Source organism: Cyanistes caeruleus, chromosome 8, assembly GCF_971803275.1.
Source record: "Cyanistes caeruleus chromosome 8, bCyaCae1.hap1.1, whole genome shotgun sequence".
In the NCBI taxonomy this organism is placed as follows: domain Eukaryota; kingdom Metazoa; phylum Chordata; class Aves; order Passeriformes; family Paridae; genus Cyanistes; species Cyanistes caeruleus.
Window position 1 is genome coordinate 28,275,416 of NC_141708.1, and position 27,980 is coordinate 28,303,395.

Sequence of the window (27,980 nt, forward strand, 5' to 3'; positions counted from 1 at the left end):
AGTGCTGTCCAGGAGAATGGGAGCTGCAGTGCCCAGGGCCTGCAGGCACACTCAGCTCTCACCTCCACAGACAGCCTTGCTCACAACTGCCTGCTCCTGCCTGCCTTCCCTGCCTGCCCCCCTCGGCCTGGCTCCCCCGGCCTGCCTCCCCCGGCCTGCCCCCCGTCCTGCCTCCCCCGGCCTGCCTCCCCGGCCTGCCTCCCCCGGCCTGCCCCCCGTCCTGCCTCCCCCGGCCTGCCTCCCCGGCCTGCCTCCCCCGGCCTGCCTCCCCCTGCCTGCCTTCCCTGCCTGCCCCCCCGGCCTGCCTCCCCCGGCCTGCCCCCCGGCCTGCCTCCCCCGGCCTGCCCCCCCCGGCCTGCCTCCCGGCCTGCCTTCCCGGCTTGCCTTCCCCGGCCGCTCCCCCGGCCGCTCCCCCGTGCTCCAGGCCCAGAGGCGGCTCCTCATCGCATGGGCCATTTCCTGACCACCGTGCCTCTCCTTGCAGCTAGAGTCAACAGGCTTTTACCAGCTGGACAATTTGAGGGGCTGCACAAACCCGCCTGCCACTCCTTCATGTTTGGTGCTACACTGACATCTTGTGGCCCTTAACCCTGGAGAGGCTCTAAACAAGGCCAGCAGATTTCCAAATGTTTCAGCAAGGATGCAGTAACATCAAGTTTGGGAAAGCAGCATTGATTTCTCTCTTGCTTCCTATGTGTTTGAATTCGTGTTCCAATCTTTGTGCGTCCCAAGTTTGGTAACAAACTTATGTTGAGTATCTCCAATTAAACCATAATCAAGTCAAAAGTAGTAACAGCCTATAAAGCTAAACCAGAATTGCAGCAGGTGAGCCCTTTGTGCAGATGGAAGCAATTTTTCAGTCTGAGGAGAAAGCAGAGTCTGCAGATACCTATTGTGTTTTATTGTGTTAGCAGACCCTGTCCTTGGTTTTATAAATTTGAGGTTTTAAATTGCAGTAACTATCTACACATTACTTCAGCTGTTATTCAAGAAAATTTCCAGGAACAAAACCATAGGGGTGATATGGTACTATTTAGCCACCATATTTAATGATCAACAGTAAGAATAAAAGCAAGAAAACTCATTTGGAAACAATGCCAGTAGTTGTATCCACATATTAAAATTACCTGAAATTAACTCATATATATGCCTGTTAAGTTAAAGACAGGGCTGTCATACTGTCATAATAGACACAAATGGAGACTTTCCCTTTCTTTGACTTTATTCTTATGGGGAGTGGAGGAATAAAACCAGACACTGTAGAGTTGGGCACAACTCCTTTACCCTAAATAGGTTTTTCTACATCTACAAATAAAATTTGAAAAAGCCTGGAGCTGAAATGCAGTACGGAATATACAGCAAGTAAAAGGGATTTTAGTACTGGAAAACATGAGAGACCAAACTTCAGATTCACTCCTCTAAGCACACATCCACCTCAGCTAAAACAGCATCTCTGACGCTGCTGGGGAGGTCAATGCAGAAACATATTCTTCTGTAGGATGACTGAAGGTTCTCCTTGGATGCACTGAGCTTTAGAGGCATTGATCTTTCCCGTCAGTAATTACTGTGTTATCTAACTAGCTAGATTAAAGGCTACAAGCTGAAGTGTTTCAGAGAAGTATATAGAACTAAGGTCCCATGCCTTATTTATAAGCAAAGTACTGCTGCTAAAATAAATGGGATACAATATCACAGCTGAAATAAATGGGATACTGAGTTTAGGGTGAGGGAGAGGAACTTTACATGCATAGTGAAATAGCTAAATCCAAGTCAATCAAATTAATTTCATATTCCTATTACTAATCCAGGTAAAGTTCCTTCTTTTATCTAGTAAATTATCAGTGTATAACATTAGACAATTAGATCATCACAGAAGCAATGTGGGAGACACACAAAGAATCATAACTGTTAAAAGGGCTTCCCTATACAGAAAATAAAGGAAGATCTCACTGAAAAACCTAGCCTAAGGGGTTCAACTTATTTTCTTAGAAAAATGCTAAAAGAAAACAAAATATTTTGCACATTCATCATAGGGTCTGGTGTAATCACTGGCAAAAGGGGACACTGCAAGGGGACATCTTCCCCTCTTGCAGATGTCACTGGCTGTAGGAGGATACAGATCCCTGCATAGGAGACTCCTGAGAATGGGAGCAGGGGAAGAAGGTAAAGAGAGAGAGAGGACTGACATCACCCTGAAACCTAAAGTCTTCTGATAAAGTTTTCATAGTTTTAGTTACTTTCCCATTAAAGTTCTATAAACATAAATTGTTTATCACTTTCCTTCTAAGAAACGTCTTTTGATGGACGTTTCTCATGACCAGTGTGCTTGGGAAGGTGGTAATTTAATTATCCAATCCCTGGTCATTGTTGAGAACCTATAAATACCGGAGTCAGAGAATAAAGTATCTTCTTTTCCTGTTCTAATACTGAAAAATGATGAAATTTGAAATGATTCACATTTTTGTGAATCATTTTGTGTCCTTTAGTGACACACTGACTTGATTGGTGGGCTCCAACTCAAAACAAGCCCAGAACAGTGACAAAAGATTATATTGGATTAGATTAGATTAGATTAGATTAGATTAGATTAGATTAGATTAGATTAGATTAGATTAGATTATTGAGCCAACTACTACTAGGTTGTCTACTTGCTATTGTAGACAACCCATGAAATAAACATGAAACAGTCACATTCCTCCCCAAAAGCTATGTTCTGTCTCTATCATGTCAGACTTTGATCCTTTATGGAGCAGAAAGTGCTTCTCTGGTACAGCCTGTGTTTATTCATAGGCACCATACCTGCTCTTGGCTTTTGTGCCAGCACACTCACCCACACAGCTCTCATCTCTCCTGATGTATTTATAGGCTGTTTCCATAGTCTCTCACCCTTCATTAGGCTCAAGTGCACAGACAAAACCCTTCTAATCTTCTCTCATGAGGGCTGTCAATACAGCAGACTGTGCCTGTGGTGCTTCAGAGTTCTCTGGTTTGCACTGTGGATGATAAAGAGTTGCAGCTGGGATCCCAGATCATCTCTTCAATGGTGGCAACACCTCATTCTCTGCACAGGCAACACTTGTCCCCACTCAGGCTAAGGCATCATTCACCTTCCTTAAGGGTTGTACAGGATGGGAAAGCCCAGGGGGCCTCCTTTTCTTTAAGCTGCTTGTTTTCACTCTCTGTGTCATCTTGAACCCTTTATTCCAGACCTCAAGATAACTCTGCATGCAAAAGTGCCTTCTAAGTAATTTTTTTTTTTTCTCCAGTATGTTCACCACTTGTCCCGGGCAGACCTTTTCCTCTTGCAGGTACAGCAGCCTGTCACATCAGATCTCCCTTTGTCACAGGGAGCAGTGCAAACCTGTCTCCCCACGGCAGCCAGGAGAGGCTCCCTGCTCCCGAGACACTGCACACCTAAGGCACGACTTCCTCCTGATGAGCAATGTTACCACCAGCAAAAGCAACTCAAGCATGGCATCCTAGTGACTGGGATATTGCAATGACAAGATCAGTGGGAACATGCTGGGTGTGTTTGGGTTTGAGTCAAATATCCCATATCCCAAAGCTCTGTATCAAACAGAAAAACATGCTGTACTAATACTATCTTCTGGATTGAAAGCTGCTTAAGCAATCAGAAGTATGGGTAGTGATAAATTGCCACACATCATATTAAAAGAAGTGTCAAGGACTTCCCACACAGTTACTCATCATTGTGTTTTAGTTTTGTAGCAGAAATGGCAGAATCCTCATTTGAATTTGTTTTAAAAACAACTAAGTTGAAGATTACTTTTAACTGAAAAGGTATTTTCTGGGAGAAAACTTTCACTGGCAGACATATGAAATCAGAATTTGATCTAGCAGAGCTTCTTTTACTTATCATGTCTATGATACCCAGAAATAAGGGAAAGAGAATAAAATGTCAGTAGATTGGAGTATTTTTTAGGGTGGAATTGGAACCCCTTCAACACTTCCAGAACTGGAAAGATGACTTATTTTCCTTCACTTGTTCTGTGAGGCCAGCAGACTTTTGTAGAGCTAAAATGAAATGAATTTACTGAGCAACTGAGCATGGGATAAAGTTGGCAACTAGAACAAGGCTTCAGATACACCAAAAAATTCACTGTCATGCTGTCACACTCTGCTCCTTTTGTACTACTCAGCAAACTCTGGCAAACTACTCTGTTGGATATAATCTTAACACAGAAGTTTCCAGCAGGTTCATGGCAGCTGGAGCTGCCCTTTCCAATGACACAGGGAATGCACTGGAAGGAACCCACTCCTTATCCCAGGCTGGAAACCCTTGAAATCTGCCATCAGCAGATGCGAGTTAGAACAAGCTCTCCTCTTGTTAGGTAGGAGCTGTAAAGAAAACAGATTCTGAGAAGCAAATCTCACTCTGTTAGAAACATCCACTTCTCTTCTGCACTCCAGGAAAAAAACAGACCAATAAAACAGGCAGTGTGCATAAAAATGGCCCCAGTACTACAGTAATTAAACAGGTTATAGCAGGTGACAAAGGGGCTGGTGGCAGAAGTTACAGAAAGAAAATAATTTGTTTTTATCTTCAAGTCTAATGTTACCTGCAGTAGGGATTTAACAGCAATTCCACTATTTAAAAAGCTGCTGGACCAACAGATGTTGAGATGCTGTTATCTGACACCCATCAAGTCAACACAGCACAATCAGAGGCAAAGCCCACTCCAGTTAGTCCCCCTTGCCCTTCCACCATGGCCTGACCCAGGGAGGTGAACAATGCAGAAAGCAGACAGCTCTGCCTCCCTCTGACACATCCATGGTGATGGCAGCGCACCTCAAAACCTAAATTCTTCTCCCTGGGACTAGATACTTGCAAAGACAAAACATCATCCCATTGTGCGGCAGGAGGATGTAAAAAGAAAAACGCGCAACAAAAAGGCCAAATAGTGAACTCCAGACTCCCAAGGGCAAACATGGTGGGACTACAGCCATTAGAACAGCACAGATGAAGACAAGCACTTCTTTAGGAGGGACAGACTCAGCATGGGCCACAGCCAGAGGCAGACAAAGTGAAGTCGGATTCTGGGACTTCAATGCTTTTTAGCTTTGTGACTGTCAAAAAAAAGCAGTCTAGAAGAAGAGCCACAGCATGAGAATATTTCAAGTCACAGGGATGTCAGCATTATCTGAAGTGCTACTGCTTGCACACTGATCCTCAGTGGCCTGTTATGAATAATGAACAGAAACATCACCGGATGAACTCATTTGTCACATATGTTTAAACACATCTCTCTATTCTTTTGGAGGGAATTAAAAATATTTTGATGAGCACTGTGCCTGTTCAAAACCAGTTCAACGCAGGGAGAAACAAATTACCACAAATGGCTCTTGTGACTGAAGTAGGATGCTTTGGAGAAGCCATCTGCATGGCTTCACCTCTCAAAAAAAGAGCCTTAGCAATTCCCAGGGAAACAAAAGATAGAGTTGTGACTCTTTTACCCTACTCAGTGTGATGTTTTGTGGCACGGTCCCTGGATCGGGCGTATGAACTCTTATGCTATGTCCTAACAATACAAGTGATACCTAAAATATCTTTTTTCCATGACATACTTTAAAAACATTTTCTTTTGAATTTTTCCTTATCAATTTTTCTCCTGTGAAGATTTTCTTATATTTGCAATACTTTTTTAGCTTAACGGAAGCAAAATTCCTTGAACATTTTTGGTAATGCATCCATATTATTCTTGCTGCATATCGCTTAGTGATGCCAAACTGTATCCTTACAGAACATGAAACATTTTCTAGTTAACCTTATTTATACTATTATGGCAAAATAGTAATTTTAAATATAAGAAATCTCAACTCTGAGATAAAGCCTCAGAGTGAAAGGGAATATCAGTCTTTTTCCTTATCTTAGGATATTGGAAAGCTGATACAGGGGACTAGTAGTATTTCTAACTTTCAAAAACTTCAAGTGATGTTGAGGCTGGTGCAGTGGCCTCCCTTATACATTATAAGATGATGTAATGAAGATGAATGCTGCCTGCCAGCACCGTGTCCCAGGCAGCTCCCAGCCAGTGCTACACCGTGCTCTAGGAAATACACTGTGTAGCAGCAGGCTGAATGGAGTTTAAAACACCTCAGCTATGTTTCTTCAGAGAAAAAGACTTGTAGGCATTTTATTTTACATGGAGAAAGCTTCGAGAGGTTTCTTCTGAAATGCTCTACTCCAGCCACGGAGCTGCTTGGAGCAGCCCACGCCACTTGTGTCAGACACATCACTGCACACCAGCATCCCCCCCTGTCCTGCTGAGCAGCACAGAGGAACCTTTCAGTACCTCAGCAGGATGATCATGATCTTTTTCTTTCATTTATTTATAATACATTCTGGAGCAAGGCTATCTCCATGCCTTTTGGCTGCTACTCTTTTATTCTCTTGAGGAAACAATGGGCACATGCTGGGTGCACTCATTGCCACAAAGCCATAAAACATACTTTTATCTCCTTTTAATACAGATTAATTTGTTTTTCCTATTAATATTCCTACTATTTTGATTTGATACTATATTGGTTCTAATTTTTCCCCAGCTCCCAAAAAGAGCAAAGACTATCTCAGATGGAAGAGAAAATACTTCTCTTTCTACTGCAGCTGGATCTGCCTCTGGGCAGGGTGGCATAAGCGAGTCAGGCTCTACCACTGTGCCTGCTGTCTCTGCCATGGGTATTCAAATGCTACCCCTGTAGCTGGCAGCTTCTGGCACTCCTGAATAATCCAGGGCTAGCTAAAATAAGGCAACACAAGTTTTCACTCAGTCCATCACTCACCTGGTTCCTGGTGGAGTTAATGTTTAATGTTTGTTCTAGGAAAAGTTTAACCAGGATAAATTTGGGTAGAGGATATATGTCATCACAGAGGTAGTGAAGGATTTATTAGATCAAGCAATATTGATTTCTAACACAGTCATTTTTTAATCAGAAAATAAGCTAGGAGATACACTGAGCACCCTACATGGCTCACTCACTTTATATTTTTTTTTGGTGAGGATATTCTTAAGCCTATAACATGGACAGTTAATTTTGTTATTTTGAAAAAGGGTGACCACTGCCCTGAACCACAGATTTCAAAGATCAGATAAAAGTCCTTAGTCTTACAACCAGACAGAACCACCAAGCACTTTGTTTATCAAGGAAATTCTAACCAAAGTAGAAAACTTTACAAATTTTTTTAAATAAAAAGACAAATGTTTACTCTTTAAAATTTTTCCACTCATTTCTCCTGATGATTACTCTAGACATTGTCTCAAACACAGTGACAAGCAGCTCAGGAGGTTCAGGTGGCTGTTTTACAAACACCTAAATCTGTGCTAATGACCACAAACTCCCTGGGAGTCAGCAGAAGGAAGGAGATGTTTTAAAACAGAATTGACTCTTACAAAAATACTTTAGGAGATAGGACACAGGCCCTGGAAGTGTATATTTCTTTCTGGTGGCACTTAAGTGAGACTTCCATGAGTCTGTTTGGTGACCTAAATCCAGCCCCTATGGCACTAACCAAAACCACGGACTGCGGTGAAGGAAGAGAACTCAGGCAGTGCCAGAGGGGCTCATAAAACTAAAAGAATACTACTGGTTCCAAATTACTACAGTGGATGAGAAAATAATAATTACCTCCAAAAAAAAACTTTTCTATTGCCTGAATCTCATGTAGTACTTTTCCCTGGGTTTTCAACTCAGAGTAAGTATAGATTTTCTAAGCTAAAATTAATTTCCCTGGCACTAGCTATTCAGTGACTTACTCTAGAGTATTTTAGGATTAATCACCACTGTTTTCACATGATGTCAATATTCTGCAATGGAATATGTATGAGGGCAGCTTGACTCTTCTAGAAGTATCTGCTTTAACCAGAAAGTCTTAACCAGAGAACTAAATTGTTTTAAAAAACAGAAGGGACAAAGAAACCTTCTTTTAAAAGTAGCATAAGGTCATTTAAAAAACTATATAGATTTTAACTTAGACCTGTTCCTAAAAGATCCATAAAGAAAATCAACCCATAACAATTAATTCAATCTTTTCCTTCTCAAGTCATTAATTTAATGCCAGTTATGATACAAAAAATAAATGGTTCAAATTAGAATTGTACCTCAGCTGACCGTATCCCTACCAATTAAACATGCAGTGAACTTACTCTCTTGACTTCTGTCTCTTATTCTTGCATCTTTGAGCCCATAAGCAGCAAATTTAGGGCAGTGGCTTTCCACCCCTTGAGCAGATGACCCACACTTTGTTTTCTAGAACCTATGCAGCCTGAGGCACATCATGCTATGCTGTCTTAGAAAAGCAAAACTGAAAAATAAATCAAAAAAACCAATCAAACCAAACAAACAAGACCACCAACAATTTGCTTTTGAATGACCAGTTTGTGAGCCAGGAAAAATATTAAGGATGTGCATAAATGTTTGAATGAATCAATGCACTTATCTCTGTTTTTCTCAGAGACAGAGTGCAGCCATCACCTTCCATGGCTAAAAATAGTGTCAGTAGGCAGCTCAGAATGATGCAAATCACCTTCTTAGGTTTTATTTAATATCTCCTGAGTGAAGGACAATTCATTCCTTTGAGATGGTACAGAAAATTAGTGGAATTATACCAGCAGAGAACAGATAAAAATTCAAGAAAATTACAAAGGATTAAGTATCATTACTTTGAAAGAAAGCCACTTGAATGACTTTTTCCTCCAGCCTTTCTTACCCCTACAATTTTAAAGACATGAAAAAATTTCTCCTGGTCATCGACCATAAAACCTTTAGCCCCATGTTTCAGGGTAACTTTTGTTTCCTCTTCAAAGCAGTGATTACTGTAAAAATTCTGTGTGTTTGATTATACCCAAGGTCAGCAGCAAAGTCTAAAAAAGCTGTCAACATACTAATAAAATCCCCAAACCTTGCTTTCTCCTTTGTAATCCCCAAGGGCTCATCTCCACATCCAGTCAGCAAGATAATTGAATATCATGGGTGAAGGAACACAGTCCTGCCAAGCTTCTGCACTGACCTTGAACTCTTTGGCCAGCTCACCACGTACAACGCCTCTTTGTGTAAGTCCCTGAGGAATAAACTCTGAGTAAGCAGATCAATTTCCAGCCATCTTTCTCAAGAATTGCATAGAAAGATTCAACAATCTGAGTTATACACGGCAGCAAAACTGGCCCAAAACAATAAGAGTTTGAAGTCAATTTTGATGTTAAGTTTGTTGAATCTGAAGTATGTCATCGTCTAATGCCTGGACCTGAATTGTAGTAAGTATATATGATTATATATATTTATTTTTTTTCTTTATTTTTTTTTAAGACTGTACAATAGATGCATACCTCAGGCAATATGTTTTTCTGTGACCTAGTTCTCAGATTCTTTATACTTCCATGAAAGTGTTATGGCCTACAGAGTAAACATCATTATGCTTTCATCCACTTTACTCTGCTAAAATGGTGACCAATATAACTATTATGGCCTCATTTATTAAGCAAGATATCACACAAGGTAGTTCATCATCCAGGAAGAAATTAGTAGCCAGCTGTTTTCACATGACTGTGCATAGTGATGAGTTTACAGCTGTGGGTCAAGCTAACTCAAGGCAGTCTGAGGAACGTGGTGCTCACTGTCTCACACTGAGTGCTCCTGAGACACCCTCTACAAAGTCAAGAACCAAAGGATCAATTTTCTGTGGAGAAAACAATGCAAGCAGTGCTTTTTTATTTCTTTTTAATGGGAAATTGCATTATTTCATAACATCAGGCAGCTCAAGATGCACAAGATTGTCGGTTGTCATTTGCTTCTGTTTGGGTTCCTCCCAGGACAGGGTGACAGTAAGGACTAGTAATCACGAGAACAGAAGCCTTATTATTTTTCAAACCACAACAGTCAGAGTTAGAAAGGCAAGAGGCACTTTTAAGATACCCAGGCATAATCTGTGTGCTCCCCTTGAAAGCAAAATTTGTAATTAAAGCTGGCATTTCTGAGCAGCCTGCTAGTGCTGGTCATCTTGCTAACAAACAAAGGGGACATGCTTTGTGACACTGGCACACGATCCGTGGGGAAGAGACGGTGCCGCTCTTGCAGGAGGCACACACGAGGGATGTGTGGATCTGAGATGGCCTAGAGGGAACCCAGCTGAAAGATGTTTGGGAAACAAAATGGTTATGTAGTCACACTAGAGAAATAGAAGATGAAGCAAGGGATTTAAGATCACTGCTTTGCTTTCCCAAAGCTTTTCCTGTCACTTTGCCTTCCTTCCTTCCATTTCTTTCTATATAATGCAGAAGAGCCAATTTTTTATTTATATTTTTTTTTTTTTTATTTTAGTATTCTGAAAGTGAGATCTTGGAAAGCAAGATAACTAAGGAGTGACAGGTTTGAATATTCAGAGCAAATCTCCCTCTGCATGGGAGATAGAAAATAATTTGGTTCTCCAAAACTTTGTAATAAAGAATTAAGTAGTAAAATGCATCTGATTGTTATGCAGGTCATTTTCTCAGATAGAAGGATGGAGCAAAACCAGCCCACTTTTCTTTTTTTTTTTTCTTTTTTTTTAATTTAAATAGGTTTTAAGTAGCATGGATATTATGGCTTTGGAGATCACAGACATATTTCAGGTCTCACATTTTTATTACTCACACTGGGCTGTATGAAAAAGGACCTTGGGTAATCCAGTCACGTAAATTATTTCATGTTTTATTGAAAACCTCACCATCACCAGGAAAAGATCTTAAAACAGTCAAAGGCATATACCATACAGAATCAAATTTATATACAGTTAATTGCTTTGAAGAAGGAAGAACAAGTCAAACCCACTGAGACTCAAAAGTGTGTTACCACTAAGTGTGTTAATCTGTTCCGCTTGGTTTCTCAACATGGGAAAGCGAATCAGCAGCCACAGTTCCTGTCCTCTTGGAGAGGCTTTTCAGAACAGATTATAGCACTGCACCTTGTTTCAAGCATTTGTCTGCAAATAAGCAAGAGGAAAGCAGCACTGCAATTAACAGGGGTCAGATAGGCTGAAGTGGGAATACCCCTGGTATAGGAAATGCTTGCTAGAGCAGTCTGGTGGCAGAATATAACATGCTAAGTCTCACTCACATCCATCTATCCCTTCTTATCTTCAAAGGGGAATTGAATAAAGGCAGGGTAGATGATGAGAAAATCCTTCTGTATTTGAAGAGAGATTTCTCCCAAGCATTTCTTAACCAAGGCCACGTAACTATTTTATGCAAAGTTAAAAAATAGATGAAGGAAACAGAGAGAAGATATTTAATAGTATGGAGCATTTACTTGGAAACAGATGATAGGGTAAAGACAAGCATGAGGTTCTTCTGTCTTCAGTGAGATCCCTGAATTGTTACTGTGACTCAGAAATGATGGATAATGTGGCAAACAAAAGCATTGATGATGAGTGTCGGACTTGAAGGTAATCAGATCCCCTTTAAGGGCTTTCCCCAAAACATCATTTTTGTACCACCATGTTTCAGGAGGCAAATCAAATCCCTAAACAGAAGAAAAGGGAAGATGCAGCATTTTGAAAGGGATGACATACAGCAAACCCAGTGAAGATAAACAGCAGAAAAACACAGGAGGAAAGAAAAAAAATATCAGTGTTCAGATCTTAATACAGATAATATTCCTGTGACAAGTACTTCTGAAAAAGAATCAGTTTAGATCCAGCCAGGAGAAATGCTCAGACAAATGTTCATCTGCTGTTCCACCTGGTGAGCAGAAACAGGGAGCCAGCTCCCCCAGCAGCCAGGAGCACTGCCAGGCAGAGAAGGTAGAAATCACAGGGCCCCAGAGAGCAAACTCCTGCCTCTGTGCTTGCTCATAACCTATTAATCTGACAAAGAGTCTGATTTAAACCCAACTCTGCTGAGAGCAATCCTCCACGGGTCCACTGGCATAAGGAGCCAGAGACAACTATAGCTGTAGCATGTCATAGTATAAATTGCTAGAAGCTGTAATAAATAACAAAATCGGGAAATACAAATAAATTTAGTGATGAAGAATTAACAGCTTTCCTAAAGACAAGCAGTGTCACAAAGATGTGCTGCTCTTTATTTTTAAAGAGTCAGCATGCATCAAGAAATTTCAGTGATTTTATACATCTACAATTTGAAAAAAGTTCTCAACACTGAGCATTCCTGCTGCAAATAAGGGACAAAGCCCCTACACAGACAAGTGCAAGTTGTTATTCTGGGCTTCTGAACAAGGCTGAGCATGATTATACACTCAATTCTCATGCTGTCAAAGGGCTGATGCATTTTGTCCAACTTGCTTTTCTTAGTTATTACCATTTCCCTAGAACACCACATCCCTGAGGGACGAACTCATGTGAAGCAGTGGTGTACTAGAGAACCAAAACCCCAAAGCTGCCTACATTAGCACACCACATTCTGTGGCTGATTTCCAATTTAATTTAAAAAAAAAAAAATCTCACCCAGTGTTACATCTCCTCTTGCCCCTGAAAGGCTCGTTTCACCATTTATTAATGTCTTTCAAAAAGTTTTTCTGGTAGATCATCTTCCTGCTCTCTATGATAAAACTTGTTGTACTAATTTCTCTTCCCCAATGATGTTTATTCCCTCAAATATTTGCAGAACATTGCCAAGTCACCTTGCAATCACTGCTTGGAGCATTCCTATCTCATCTGCAGCCCTTCTGCACACAGCCAGCCAGTTCTTCCAGCCTCCTTTATCATTTGTCTCGCTCATCTTGTCAGTTAGTTTCTCTGACCTCTCACTTTGTTTAAGTAATTTTTCAGCACACCCCTGTGAGGGAAGCACAAGTTAGCAGCCTCACTTTGTTTTAGTAATTTTTCAGCACACCCCTGTGAGGGAAGCACAAGTTAGCAGCCTCCCTCCATCCCTCCCCACACTGTAATCACTGTGGGACCAGGGAGGAGTTGATTCCCTTGGTGCCACGCGAAGGGCAGCTCCTGCCCGTGCAAGGCACCTCCTTCCAAGGGAATTTGATGGAGCACTACAGCACTGGGCAGCCCTTCACCTGTGCTCACATCCAGGTGATGTGAGTCATGTCACTTCAGAGCCTGAGTGTGGCCATGGAAGGTTACAATTCCTCCCAAAGCACTTCTCCCTGTGGGGTCACTGAACCCACAGCACGCTCCCAGCTGCTCCCCTGGGCTGTGGACACTGGGCCAGGATGGGACATTCCCTTCATGGCTTGGCTTCCTGTGCTCCTTGTGCTGTGTTGGGAGAGGTTATTGCACATCCCCACACATGCTTTTTTCCTTAACAAAGGTATTATTTATGGTTGAGTGGAAGATAATGGAGTTTTCTGTCTGTGTGCGTATGTGCATACCCACTGCAGTGATTTTCCATTTCATTCATATGCTCTGTAGCTTCCTTCCTAGTCCTGCAAGAAAATAAAACACATCTGTATTGATAGATACAGATATATCTGGGTTTTTGACAGACCTGGATGTTGCTGGCCTGTGTAAGATTACATTCATCCCAATTTATCAGAGTAGTGGTTACACATGCGTAGTGAGGAACTCTATTATCCTGTCTTTAATTTACTCTCAAGGAGTTCATCTCTCACAAAATCCATATCAGAGCCCCCTTGCTCAATTATTTTAGCCAGGGAGGGGAGCGGTCTTTATCTGATCTGATAATGGAGCTATTTGGCTCATCCCAGCCATTAATCCATCTGACAGCTTTCCTATGAAAAAGCAGAATTTTCATCCTACACTCCAATTTATTTCATCATCTGCACTTTCCTTCTCCAACCCTGGTTGGTGGTAATAATGAGAACTGTCCAGAAAAATATATAAATATGGCACATGTGTATAAATATAGATAAAGCAGGTGGCACAGGTGTGAGAAGAAGTGAATTCTGCCTTTACAAGAATTTTTAGCTAAAGCATTTATTTGCCTTATGGAAACTTAAACCAGTCACCATAATTGAAAATATCCCAACACAAATTTCTGTTTTTCTCAATAAACAAGCTCTTTATTTTGTTGTGTGTGAAGGGATTTTTTCCTCGGAGGGTAGGGGAATTGATTTTGTTTTATTCTGGTTTTGCATAAGTCCCTATCACAGCAGTTCTCTGGTCTGAATGAAAAATGCTGTATTGTAATTCCAAAGTAAGATTTACTCATTGTGGTGACACTCCAGGTATCATGGAGCAAATCTGGAAAAGAGACAAGCCTGCAATGTGGGTGTTGAGCTCTCCTGTCTGACCCACTCCTCTGCAATTATCCTTAGCTGACAGCATCTGACAAGGCTTAGAGTTGGACAAGCAGAAATCTCAGTGAATAAAAGGTTTTCTTGGTTTGTTGGTTTTTTTTTAAATAAGAAAACCTGATATATAAGGCAGCTGCCAAAAGAATTTACATTTTATCCAGTATTACTAATATTTATATAGTATTTTTATTTTAAAATGTCAAACTAATGAAACATTTAGCCAAAATATATTTTAAATAGAAATAATGTTTTTTAATTAATTCCAAATTCTCTGTTTCTTTTCAAAACTTTGAAATCAGAAAATAATGCTTTTCAGGTTCAAAAGAGCATCTCATTTCCAAATTTAGAAGAATTCTACTAGTTCTACTAATGACCATAGACAACAATCAGTCACTCAGGCAGTCTCACCTACAGCCACTTGGTTCCCTGTTCTTACAGGTGGCAGTTCAGAAACATTTCAAATGAGGTCAGGAGAGGAAAAGAGAAAAGGATTTTCCTATAATGACATTCTTAGCAAAAGACAAATCAGAGTTTGTACTTTTCCTGCTTCTTTATCTACATTTTATCCAAATTCAACTAAAGATAATTTCCATTCATGCAATTTAACTCTTGTATTTTCATTAGGCTACTTCAGTTTCTTAGTTGAAGAATAAAGTATGAAAATGGAAAACATCTCAGCCATGCTGGAGCATCCTCTCTAGGTTTTTAGGAATCCTCTGTTTTCTGGTTTTGGTTTCTAGTTTTTTGGTCTTTCTGTAACTCCAGATGATGAGACCTCACTGTGCAGTAGGTGAGTAAATGGCACAAACCAACCATACTTTGAGACACCTGAGTGGCCATGCCTGAATACTTAAATAAACCAGCCCTTTCCACCTCCTGCCAAGTACCACTGGCACATTCCCACTTCTACTGTCAATGCAGTTCCCTAGGGGAGAAGTGGCTCAGAATACAAGCTCAGAAACAGAAATACAACTATGAGCTGCCAGACTTCCCAAACAGCCTGAACATTCTGCCACTGATGACTATGGTTTAGCCATTTCATGTTTTCCAAGCCTTTTTATTTTCAAGACATCCTCTTCTACTTTCTGCCAGTTCCATAACAAAAAAAAAAAGTATCATGGATGGATTTTTTTTTAAGATCCTCAACAACAATGTTTGTCTGCTCCCCACCCCACTCTCAGCCATTTGAACTGACAGTCTCTCAAGTCCTGCTGTGACTGAGCTGCCCTGAAAGTTTGCAACACAATTCATATTTCTTCCTATGCAGAACTTAGTCTCTACAGGTCTAGCAATGAGGATGGACTTCTGTTTTATTAGAGGAGCTATATATCAATTTATCAGCAATTTCATAAAGGCAAACATTAATGAAGATGAAAAATAAAGATACATTTTCAATAATGTCTCCTAGGCCTAGCAAACACTCACAGCAAATTCTGGTCCCTTTCATGTTCATCTGCCTATGTCTCTCAAATATGATGTTTCTTCTGTACCTCTAACTGGGAAAAGGAACAATTGATGATGTGCAAGAAGAGGGACTTCATTTGTTTATTTCTACAAACACTGCCTAAGTGCATTTCAAACTGAAGGCAGCTCATGGAAATCATTGGTGGCATAAAAATTGAACTAAAAGGATTTGCATGGCCTGGATAAATTTTAAACTACTTTAAACATTTCCCTGAAGTAAATTTTCTTCCTTCCACAGAGCAGTACTAAAAGAAGGAGACACGAAAAAACAATTTAATTAACCATTCCAAGGAGCTTCCAGGACAAATTCTTAACTAGCTCTGAGATTTCCTACTTATAACTCAACCCTCTGTCTGAATGAATAAGCTTCTTTGGGTAAACATGTTTACATTTATGTAAAATCTTTTGAAATCAAATGATGAAAATTTGCCTTAACAGTTCCTTTACAGCAGGACATGCCTCTTACAGTACCTGTTTGTTTCTTCTTGGCTTTGACAGGATGTGTTTTCCAAGAACTGAGCCTTGCCCAACACCCTGCTCAGCAAAATGGGTGACTAGTAGCACCACTGGATCATGAAAAGGAGTGAAATGAAGATTTCTGTGGAAGAGTCACACTGGCAGTGACTGACACAGTCAGAAGGGTGACATCACTGCCTGCAGCTCTCACAGTCCTGGCTCTGGCAAGGGCTGCGTGAGCTATCCCTCTACAACAGGCATTTTATTACATTATTTAATTTATATTACAGCAGCATTCATTTGTTTGGGTTTTTTCCACAGTCTCCCAACAGCTCCACAGTCCTGAGGGAATAAAAACAACAAAACCATAACTACATAAATGACAAACTATTTTCAAGGCAAATATTTGAAAAGCAATTCAGATGCTCATTAATGGACTTTAAATGTGTTACTTATTTATAAAACACTTCCTATTGACATAGTTACTGCTTGCCTTCATCACTTTGTTCATCAGGCACTATGCCCTGCAACAAACATACTTTTTTATACACTTAGCTCAAATCAAAGATAGCACTATCTGTTATCTAAAGAGATTGTATGGCAAGCAGGGATCGCAGCTAATGATCCATAACAGATTTTGTCTTTAATCACTAAAGTATATCCCTAGTTTACAGAAGAAAAACTAACCAAGTGGTGAAGACTGTGCTGGTGCCAAAACCTTCCTTCCACCTGTGGCCGGGACCCTGCAGCACTACTCGCACCTCCCATAAAGCCTGCACCAACTACTACAACTGCCTGCAAGTCCTGACATGTATAACACCTAAAAGAGGGATTTTTTTTCTTTTTTTCTTTTTCTCAGTCTGTAAATTCTTTTTGCTTCTTGGAAACAATTTCCTTCAAAAACCAGAACCACCCTCAAGGGGACTTTCCAGTAGTCACCTCATTTTTGAGCCTCTGTATCACTCATTCTTCCTTTTTGCTTCCACCCTCACAGCATCTTCCCTTCCCACACCACGCATCATCAAATTTACAAAATGGAAACCATTTAAGATACCAAATTATTGCTGAAGGTGAACAGGACATGAAAGTCAAGTACCATGCTCTGCCTGCCTTTTGGGATTCCTCACGTATCGCATTCTGCATTTTACTCATCGAAATGTCATGCTCAGAAAGTTACACAGACTGGAGAACAGGGGAAACAGAAAGGAGAGGGGAAGAAAAAGCTTGACCCTTGGGCTATTGCTCATGTTTGCCTATAAAAAAATTGGAAAAAGATTCCCGAGTCTGACAGCAATCACAGCCATCTCGACAGTGTCTAACGCATGAATAATGTGTTGTCAGCTCAAAAAACAGCCCAAACCTGCTTGTCTCTGAAGGCCATTTCACAGCTGGTGTATATATCTGACATGAGGGAGAGAGAGATTGCATCATCTCAGATATATGACACTCACTGGAAATGCAGCTGCTTGCTGGAGTGACTTCCATGATAAACATGTCACTTCTGCAGAAAATTGATGGCAGCCAGAATTGTCATTTCTCTAATTCATTTTTCCCAGTCACTTTGTCCTCCTGGTTCCAACGTGCTTTGTAGACTGAGATTCGACACATCTATTGATTTCCTTAGTGCATAAAGGTAAAAATATTATTACATTTTCCAACTGAACTGGGTCCAAAACACCTTAGTACTTTGATTTTTTTCTGTTTCAACAAAATGAATTGAAGTTGAGGAAAGAAAGATGTAAACTTTAGAGGAAAAAAACCCTGATTTTTATCAAATAAAGTACTTTTGAGAATAGGAAGTCTTGTTAACATGCAGTTTAAACTACTTAGTTATAGCAGTATTTTGTTTTTTGCCTTTAAACGGAAACATAACCCAGTCTGTGCATACAGATTTCTCTTCAGATGCTTGGGAGAAGTTAAAGTTTCTAACTGTGCCCAAATATAATCCTCATAGCAGTATTTAAATCTTTACAAAATGAAGGGATTTTTTTCACAGGGTTATAGATCATTTGGGTCAGTACAGCCCATTATTCTGGGCTATGAACATGTCAGAATATCTCCTTTGATTGCTTTCATATGGGGTGACACTCTGCTCCTACCAGGGTAATGCATCTCCTTACAAATTTCTGTCTTTTCACTGGCCACCCCTGGTAACTACCCAATATATCTGATTGATTCAAGGTTGGTATTTAGAAAAAAAAAACAAAAACCAAAACAAACACACAAAATCAAAACAAAACAACACCAAAAAACCCCAGAAAAACAAAATAAAGCACACATATACACAGCTTTCTCCTTTTTTTGTGCTTGTCTGCTAGATCAGTGGAGCTTTGCTGCTCTGTTTGCAACATTGCTGACACTTCTGTGGCACAAAACAGATTTTTGAGAAACGGGGAGGGGAGAGGGGAGAGGGGAGAGGGGAGAGGGGAGAGGGGAGAGGGGAGAGGGGAGAGGGGAGAGGGGAGAGGGGAGAGGGGAGAGGGGAGAGGGGAGAGGGGAGAGGAGAGGAGAGGAGAGGAGAGGAGAGGAGAGGAGAGGAGAGGAGAGGAGAGGAGAGGAGAGGAGAGGAGAGGAGAGGAGAGGAGAGGAGAGGAGAGGAGAGGAGAGGAGAGGAGAGGAGAGGAGAGGAGAGGAGAGGAGAGGAGAGGAGAGGAGAGGAGAGGAGAGGAGAGGAGAGGAGAGGAGAGGAGAGGAGAGGAGAGGAGAGGAGAGGAGAGGAGAGGAGAGGAGAGGAGAGGAGAGGAGAGGAGAGGAGAGGAGAGGAGAGGAGAGGAGAGGAGAGGAGAGGAGAGGAGAGGAGAGGAGAGGAGAGGAGAGGAGAGGAGAGGAGAGGAGAGGAGAGGAGAGGAGAGGAGAGGAGAGGAGAGGAGAGGAGAGGAGAGGAGAGGAGAGGAGAGGAGAGGAGAGGAGAGGAGAGGAGAGGAGAGGAGAGGAGAGGAGAGGAGAGGAGAGGAGAGGAGAGGAGAGGAGAGGAGAGGAGAGGAGAGGAGAGGAGAGGAGAGGAGAGGAGAGGAGAGGAGAGGAGAGGAGAGGAGAGGAGAGGAGAGGAGAGGAGAGGAGAGGAGAGGAGAGGAGAGGAGAGGAGAGGAGAGGAGAGGAGAGGAGCTGTCCATAAGACCTCCTGGCCAGTGCCTCAGAGCAAGAGCTGGGTTTGGAGAGCTCACCACAGGTCCAGCTGCTCCAGTACCGTGGGGGGAACAGGTGTAGTGCATCCTTCTGGTGGCTCCCCAGCTTTCCCCAAGTCATTCCAGAGTGAAACCCTCCTCTGCTGCATGCTAATGGGGAAAGCACTGGATATAAATTGCCGGTGTGACACAAAGGATGACCTTTTCACTCTTTTCTTCACACTTTTCTTCCTGTGCTTGCCCCTGAGTGCGAGTCCTGCTTTCCTTTCCATGACAGTTCCATCTGTCAAACCTGTCACATCTTGCATTCATTCACACGAGATGCAAAAGCTAAAGCAGGTGCTACAGATGCTTCCTTGATTACTGCAATGTGTTGATATTGTTTCTATTTCACAAAGGAAAGAGAGAGAAGATATAAAGAGAAAGGGAGAACAGTGGCAGCATTAGATGAGATAAACAGCTTTAGAGTGCCTTGTTCTGCCGTGATGGCTTCCATCAGACATGCCCAGCAAGGTAAAAGAGGCATTTTCTCAAACAGATGGTCTGGAAGTCTTTAGAGCATTACAGCTCAGAGTAGCAGCATAGCTCACTGCCGCACGCTGGGGAGGAACTGTGCCATGAAGGAGACACACTCAATTTACCTGCCTGCCTTAACAGCATCTGAATGCCTGCTCTGCCGGGGTGTTAAACTGCACCTTAGTGAAAGGCAGCTGCTAGAGGGACACAGCTGAGGTATGGACAAGAAATAAAAGCCTTTTGTTAAGGCAATGAATTTGCTATCTGAGGACAGAGGAACAAACCATGTAATCTCTGTGACAAGGTTTATGCCACAGAGCAGCTTGTGGATAGCGTGACATTAGATCCAGCCACCTTCTCTTCCTAAAAATACGATGGAGGCACCCAGGACATGATGGAAATTCACCTTGCAGAAAACTGGCTACATCCAAAGCTCTGCAAATCTTATACTGGTTGTGTGCTGCAGCCACACAGAGCCAGGCTGCCAGGCACTCGTGGGTACATATATTGCATTCACTGGAGAGAAGCCTTTAGTCAGCACAGGAGACTCATTTCCAGCTGTCTAGACAGACAGTAACTCTCAATTTGCAGCTTGCAGTAGGTCTGTCTGCTCTGCAAATGATGGAGTAAATACAATCCAGGTTTCTGTTCACTGTATGTAAAATTAAGAATAATTAAAACATTATCTTTGCCTTTCTCTTTCTTGTCTACAAAACTTGTAGTGCTTTAGAAAAAAAAAAAAAAGTCTCATCAAAATAGGTTTTTATCATCAATGGCCAACTGGACTCCAGACCCTTTATCCAGAAGCAGAAATCAGTGCCTCAGTTGGATATGATTTGGGTTGGTGCAGAGCATCTTGAGACAGCAGATCTCCTGCATTAGTGAGTCTCTGACACCCTCAGCAGGCTTTGCTATCCAAAATTTATTTTGCAGAAAGGAAAGGCTATACCTCCGTAGCAATGCATCAAAAATGAGCCTTCAAATCAGGTTCACCCTGGGCCATGAAAATAGAAAAATATTTTCTCTAAAATTTGCCTAAATTGGCATGTTCTTTTCCAGCTGCTGTCCCCTACTTGAGTGGAGCTGGCAGATTTATGCATTCAGTATGTATTTGCTTAAACTACTTCTAACTAATGATAAGGAAAATATTAATTCATAAATAACCCTAGGCAGTGGCAGGCCTGAAATGTATACATTACTTACTTATATCTGTGTTCAGCAAGCTGAAAAATGACAGAGTGCCCCAGCAGTGCAACCAGGCAGAGCATAAAGCGTTCAGCTGAGCAAGAGGAGAGGCCACGCTGTGCTCCTCGCCCAGGCTGAGCTGGCAGGTCCTGGGTATATTCCTGTGGCAGATTAACCTGGCTAACTGCATGAGCTGCCAGTGCCTGAGTCAGGTGAGACACAGCCTCCAGCCACCCCTGGGAGCACAGGGCTGCCACAGGGAACCTGGCAGGCTGTGTCCCCTGCATCGGATGCTGCTGGGTGCTGCTTTTCACCCACCACCTCAGCTATATCCCCTGCTCTCCTGCTGCAAGAGACAGAATATCGTATTTTCCATGGGGAAGATATGCAGACACTTTAATAGATTGATTTTTCTTATTCTTCTTTATGAAGGTAAATCCCAGAGCTGCTGGGCTGGGCCACTTCCAAGTTTTGCTGTCAGGGATTTCCACAGAAAGAGCTGACAATGCAAATGGCTCCAGCAAAGGCTTTTTTCATGACCCTAGTGACCTTTTTATTTTGAGCAGATAGCAGCTTTTATCTCTTTGCACCATTTGGTTATCATATTTTTATATCACTGAGTGCAGCTCTGATGCTGCTGCCCAGGGAGAACAGGCATAAGAAATTCTTTCATATGGATCTGTAAAACACTTCCTTGCTGAGGCACAGCACCCCAGCTATCCCAGGCTCGGGCACTCACATTAAGCACTTCACTCTCACACTGCAGTGTCTCCTTTCAATCCATTACTGAATGAGTAGGGCACCTCTCCTGATTAAAAAAAAAATAAAATGTTACACTTCAGTTGTGTTTCAACCACCACAGATTAATACATCTGCTAACAAAAACACAGCCATGCTGTCCGTTTTCCTCTTAGTGAGTCCATACTCATTTCAACTCCAGCCTGGCACAGGTGAGAGTCTGAGAAAGAAAAGTTAGCAACAATCCTTTTTCTTACCTTACTCCTATTCAAACTATTTCCTTAAAAGAGACCAGCCTAGCAATTATTAGAGTTCATAACCTCTTTCTTAATTACCTTAATAAAAATCAAAGCTCTGCAAAACACTGACCACGAATAAACTGCCTCATGTTTTCCAGAAACGTTTGCCTAATAATGAATGTTTTTAAAATGTGATTACATGTGAATAATAAAGAGAAATTTCCTTTGCATTTTTGTATTTTCACTATACAGTACATGGGCAAGCCTCCACTAATCAGATATTCCCTTCAGCAACAATGCAATCCATTATTTCTGAACTGTTGGTACTTTCATCCTGTAAGCTCTGGAGCAGTGTGACCAAGGAGACAATCAGCTTAAAGGTATTTGGATGCTAATGAACTATAGATGTGCTGTTCAATAAACAGAATGATAGTGCCTTTAACTCTACCTTCACTCACTCTGCAGAGAGCACCAGGGCTGGGAACGGCAAGGGGAAAAATAGAAACGTAGGACATAGTGTGCACCAATCTCTGGCATCAGTGCTTTGCATTTGTCTCTTCCAGACAAAAGAACAGAATGCCTAGATCCAGGGTTTGGATCCTAAATGAAAGGACTGGCATTTCTCTGAGGTAACAGCCTCCCATCAGTACCTCCAATTTCTATACAGCAGCACTAAACATATGTTCTCACGTACCCTAATCTCAGGATTACCCCAGCAGAGGGATGGATAAACAAAGGAAAACTGCAAAAAAGGGTGTGTGGTGGCCAAAAAGCTGCTCAGGCCAGCGGGGGATTGCTGTGAGCTGGCTGTGGGTGCGAGGGGAGCCCTGCAGGCTCTGGCCCAGCTGCCACGGAACCAGCCCGTGCGGAGACACACAGCGGAGCAAACCTGGAAATGAGAGATGTGTGTGGCAAAGAGTTGGCTAAAGAGTACTTCTTTATTCGAAAAGTCAGACTCCACAGCTGAAAGAACAACATTCAGCTGTGAAAATTTTGCCAGAAATCTTCCAAGAGATATATATCTCGTAAGGTCACAGAAGGGCAGTGGGTAGCTCAGATTCAGTGGGAGGTAAATATTTAACAAAATCATGACAAGGTCCGACTCATTATTTCAGCTTGGATTTTGAGACATGCTGTCTTTTACCATTATTCATGTATTTTTTTTTCCAGACAGATGCTGTCAGCACTGCAATTATTTATGCTGGTGCCAGCACTCAGCTTCTGGGCTGGCCCAGCACCCTAAAAAGATTGAGATTGTGGCAACTGTTATGCTGACCCATCACAAACAGGAAAAGGGGCAAAAGGCAGAGCCACACCACTTGACCAAGCTGCAAAATTTGCAAGTTTATCTTATTCTCCCTGCCTGTCTGAGTGTGCCAACTCAAAACTGCTGTAAGCAACCCTGTGAGCAAATGAAACATTTGCAATTCATCTCTGACAAACACAAGCATCCTATTACACCAGTGGAATCAAACTTTAATTTCACATTCAGATAGCTTTTAAACCAGCCAGCTGGTAATGTGCTTTGATGAGTTATGGCTTCTTTTGAGAAGACCGATCTTCTGTCAATAGCATCGATTTAACAGTAATGGCTTTTTAAAATATCACCTCTTTCCAAACTAAGGGGCAGGGAATTTGTTTAGGTTGCGGAGTGCCAGGCAGATAATGTGAACTGCACCACTGCAGCTACAGGATTTGTATTGTTCCCTGTCTCTCTGACACCTGCGTTTACTAATTGATAAAGATTTGAGACCAAACCAAAGCGCTTGTCTCTCTCCAGTTCACCTAGCAGCTAATAAATGTTTCCAGGATTCCATCCTTTCATTACTGAATCAATTGAGGGGAAAATAGGTTTGCTCCTTGAGTCAAAACATCCCTGGAGAATTTGAGGTGCTGTTTGCATCTCCTTAAAGACTGCAGTCTCCTTGCATTTTTAAAAGAGGACTGTGAACACCTCTTGGAGAAATTTCCCCGGCTATTCATTTGCCTAAAAATAATGGTGTGAGATGTACAGAACAATTCTGAGAGAAAACAGGGGAAAAACACAGTTCAGCTAGATTTAGGGACGGAAATACCCTTCTAAAATTCAATGGAGAAACACCACTTTCATGTAAGCTTGTATTTCTGGTAAAAAATATTCCAGAAAATTGCTTAAAATATCATATTTCCCTATGACTAATGTTTGTTGATTCTTCTTCCAAAATCTCCAATCATTTTTGTTTGTTTCTCTTTGAACAAGTATGTTTTCCTACAACCATACAGATGTAGCAACATTTTGAGGTAATTTATACTTGTTGCAGGTACATGATTAATCTTAATGATTTAGGGTTTAACCCTTTTGTCTTTGTTTATCCTGTCACATATTACTGATTTAGAGACAATCTGGTGTCTTCCATTCACAGATAACATATTAGTACGATTCCATACTTAAATAGTGAATTCTCTAAAAACTAAAGTGGCTAGTTACTCTGATCATTAAAAAAACCTCCAGAATTTGGAGTTTCACATCCAGGGATTGGAAAGCTGTTACTCTTTGGAATTGAGACTGAATGTTGTGTTGACCTGATCAATTTCCTCCCATGACTTAGTCAGGACTTGTCACAGATGGGTATACATTCATACAGTTTACCAAAAAAGCAAAAGAAAAGAGACTATTAAAGAAACCAAAAGCATGCAGCTGATGTTTTACATTCTTTTTTTTTTCTAATTTTCAAACAACAAAGTTTTCGGATTGCTGCTTTCTTTGTGGATGTTTTAACTCCTTAGCAAAAGAAAACACAGAGATTTCAGAAATAAAGGAAATAAGCAGGGGAAAGCATGCACATCGTAAAGCAAAACTTACGTCCCTCTGGACTTCTGAGGGGAGGGAAAACATAGAAGACAAGGATCCTGATGTCTGAAACAGGGAAGCCAGAAGAAAAGTAGATGAATTTTGGTTTCACTGACCTGAACATGTATACAAGGTTGAAAAGGAAGAAGAACTTAGGAGAAATACCAAGAGCCCTGGGAAACAGAAAGATGAAGCACATAACCAAGATGGGGCAGGTACCAGGAAGTAAATCAAGGGAAAACGTAAAAATGAGGGTGCTGCCTTTGAAACAGATTTTTGGACACTGACAGATTTCCTCTGGCATGGAGTAGGGGAATTGCTAAGATCTTAATAAACAATTTTGAAGATACATAACCAAATTTTTCCTATTAAAATAATCTTCTTGGGGGTCTTTTGAGACTTCTGCTTTGAGCACTATTAAAGCTTGAGAACTCTGATCCTCTTTTAAAGTCCTTCTCCCTGCTTCTCCTATCCATAAGGGAGTGGTGGGAAAGGTTTCTTAAAAATTAAGGAGGCAGGTAGAAACAGAGAACTTTTCCTATGGGATATTATAGCATTCATGCATTCCCATAAAGAACTTTTTCTTGATTGTTTCTCCTCCTAAACACAGCAGTGGAAAAAAGATTTCACCAGAGATTATAAATTAAACTCAGTGTAGTGTTTGAGGAAGTCTTTAATGTTTGAGCAAGCTGGGTCTTCCAACAATGAGTAGCACAGGCAAGATCTGGACTGTTTTCCTCCAGCTCCCTGAATCTATCTTTACTGATCATGCTTGCCTCAGCCTGCTCTTTTTGGAACAGATCCAAAGCCTGTTCCACACAGAAAGGTTCTCTAAGTCTAATTAGGTTTAGGAGGAAACTCCAGGCATTTCAGGCTTGCTTTGTGACATCCCCCTCTCCTCCCATCACTGCACTTAGGAGATGCTTTGTTGCAACCATTGCTGTGCAATTAATGCCAGACTGGTTTTGTGATATACACTGGTAGGAAATGTAATGATGTACTCACCTCCTTTTCACTGGGGAATTCAGCCAGGACAACTTGTTTCCTAATGGATGTATGCCAAGGGCTGACAGAAGATGTGGATCAGAGTCAAGCATAAATTATTTCCATTGTTTGCTTTGCTGCCCCAGAGGAATGAGAAATCACCAAGAGATAGCACTCTATCAAGCAGCCTAGCTGCAAAAGCCAGGACTGCACTTCAACAAGCCCTGCTCACAGGAGCTCGAGCTCTCAACAGCTGCTGCCACAAAAATATTGATACCAGCTCATACCAGACCATAGAAAGGTCCCTAAAACTTCTGCAAGAGAGAGGAGACACTAAGTAGGCATTCAGAGAGAATTAGTCTTTCATTTTCAGCACACAGGAAGCAGAAAGGAGCCTATGATCCAATCCATTTGAGCAAGCTCCCATTTCCTCCTTCCTTCCCATTTCCTTTCCTGCCCTTGGAAATAAGGAACCTTTTTATAGATGAATACTAGCCAACAACTCCCTGGCCCATTCTCTTGGACATCTGGGAAGTCATCAGCACCCACAGAACTTGATCCACCTCCCCCAGAAAGTCCTGATTACACCAGCCAGCCTGTTCCATACTTAGATACATGAGTAGAGCTAGCCCAGCTGCCAGAGACACCACTTTACTTCACTGCTCCTCTGCTGACACTTTCCAAAGCTTCCATAAATGAATGGTAGATGTGTGTTTCCAGCTAGATTTTCTGAGTCTCCCACCAAAATTTCTCTCCCAAACATTTTCATTGTATTAACTGTTCTTTTTCAAAGTCCTGTACTAGATTGTTCTCTTCTTCTCTGCATTTTCATTTAAGGTTTCCAACACAGTAGCTTTGTATTGTACTCAGCACCACATGTGCTAGTTTCCTATATGGAAGCAACTCTAAAGCCATTTAAATCCTAAATTCTAAGAAGAGAAGGAGAACTGCCTCTGTTTCCCACAAAGCTGTTCAACCAAACAATTGGCTTTGCAGCCTTCAGAGAACAAGGAGACATGGCTGCAATACTTCAGTCTGGAAAGCTTGCTGGTACAGAAGAGGCTTTTTCCCTAGTTAACCTTCACAGGGAGAGTCAAACTACCAAAAAAAAAAAAAAAAAAAAAAGAGAATGAACCAAAAACCCAGGCCCGAGGGCTCCAGTTGTTATTAGTCATATCCATCTCATGCTGTTTTTCTATTCCCTTTCTCTAATAAAGCACTACAATGCCTTCTGGCATGCCAGAGACCTCATGACTGTAGGGAAATCTATTTCCTTACTTCTTCCTGACAGAAAAGCCCTGTGTCCCGAGCAGAGATCCCCTCTCAGGCAGCAGAGCAACAAGACCCTGCTTTCCTCAGCCCCCCAAGAGGCCACAGAGCTGTAATTAGCACCCACTTGCACCAGAAAGGAGTAATCACACCCTGAGGCAAGAAGGGTGAAGGGTCTTGGCCCTCCTCTCGGAAATGCCATTTGCTGTTATCTGCATCCCCAAAAAATATTTTTTGCATGAGTATGGGTTTGTTTCAGGTTTTGCACTACTCAGCACTGTATCTGGCAAGTGAAACTCTTGTTTGCAGTAGCAAGCAATTAGCAGAGGCTGGGTCATTAGGTAAGGATTCTTGGCAGGGGTGTTTTTCCTGTGGTATACCTTTCACTCCTAAACTAACGAGACATCTGCCAGCAATTACAGCCAAAGCCAGGCAACCCATCTAGTGTATACAGACTAATGAAAAAAAGTAACTAAAAAGCTTTCAAGGGTGTCTAAAAGGCAAATCTCCATGAGAGGAGAGAATTGAACTGACAGGATGAAAGGTATTAATTGTGGGAACAGCCACCCTAGGTAACTTATTTCTACATATTTACCCTCCAGTTCTGCGTCTGGGAGCTCCCAGAAGGAAGCTTAGGGGCAGAGTGGAGAAGATTCAGTGATAGCTTCACTGACAGCACATGGAGAGCCAGTCGTGTAAGACATTTTTCCAGGTACAACCAGCTTGTTTCTATATCTAGACTATACTCCAAGCTCACACGTGACCTCAGATTCTCTCTCTCCTACGGTCTGGACAGTGTCCACACAGTGAGGAAAGAATGTTCAAAAGTGTTAACTTGCCACCGATTCACTGGTGAGTGGAGGAGCTGGCATCAGGGGGGATGCTGATGTCAGGAAAGAGAGATGTCTCCTATAATTCAGAAGTGGTTTAGGCCGACAAAAAACACTGCTAATT

General features: G+C 41.7%; 1 protein-coding gene and 1 long non-coding RNA gene across 4 annotated transcripts in view; one reads left to right on the forward strand and one right to left on the reverse strand.

The window, feature by feature from the left end:
* LOC111931566 (uncharacterized) overlaps positions 1-531 on the reverse strand; it is a 38,343-nt gene extending 37,812 nt beyond the window's left edge. The window contains exon 1 of one of the 2 annotated variants that reach the window (XR_015290077.1): positions 63-122. The gene's annotated coding sequence lies outside the window, so the exon portion shown is untranslated. Of the gene's footprint in view, positions 1-62; positions 123-505 lie in introns of those variants that run through there. The other variant, XM_086900587.1, reaches the window with a different exon arrangement.
* LOC147651952 (uncharacterized) lies at positions 12-18,427 on the forward strand. Of its 2 annotated transcripts, XR_015290079.1 has the most exons (4): positions 12-825; positions 8,945-9,269; positions 15,923-16,059; positions 16,183-18,427. It is a non-coding gene; the product is annotated as an uncharacterized LOC147651952 (long non-coding RNA). The 2 variants fall into 2 exon arrangements; XR_015290078.1 differs by lacking the exon at positions 15,923-16,059 and having other exon boundaries at positions 355-825.
* The last annotated feature ends 9,553 nt before the right edge of the window (positions 18,428-27,980 follow it).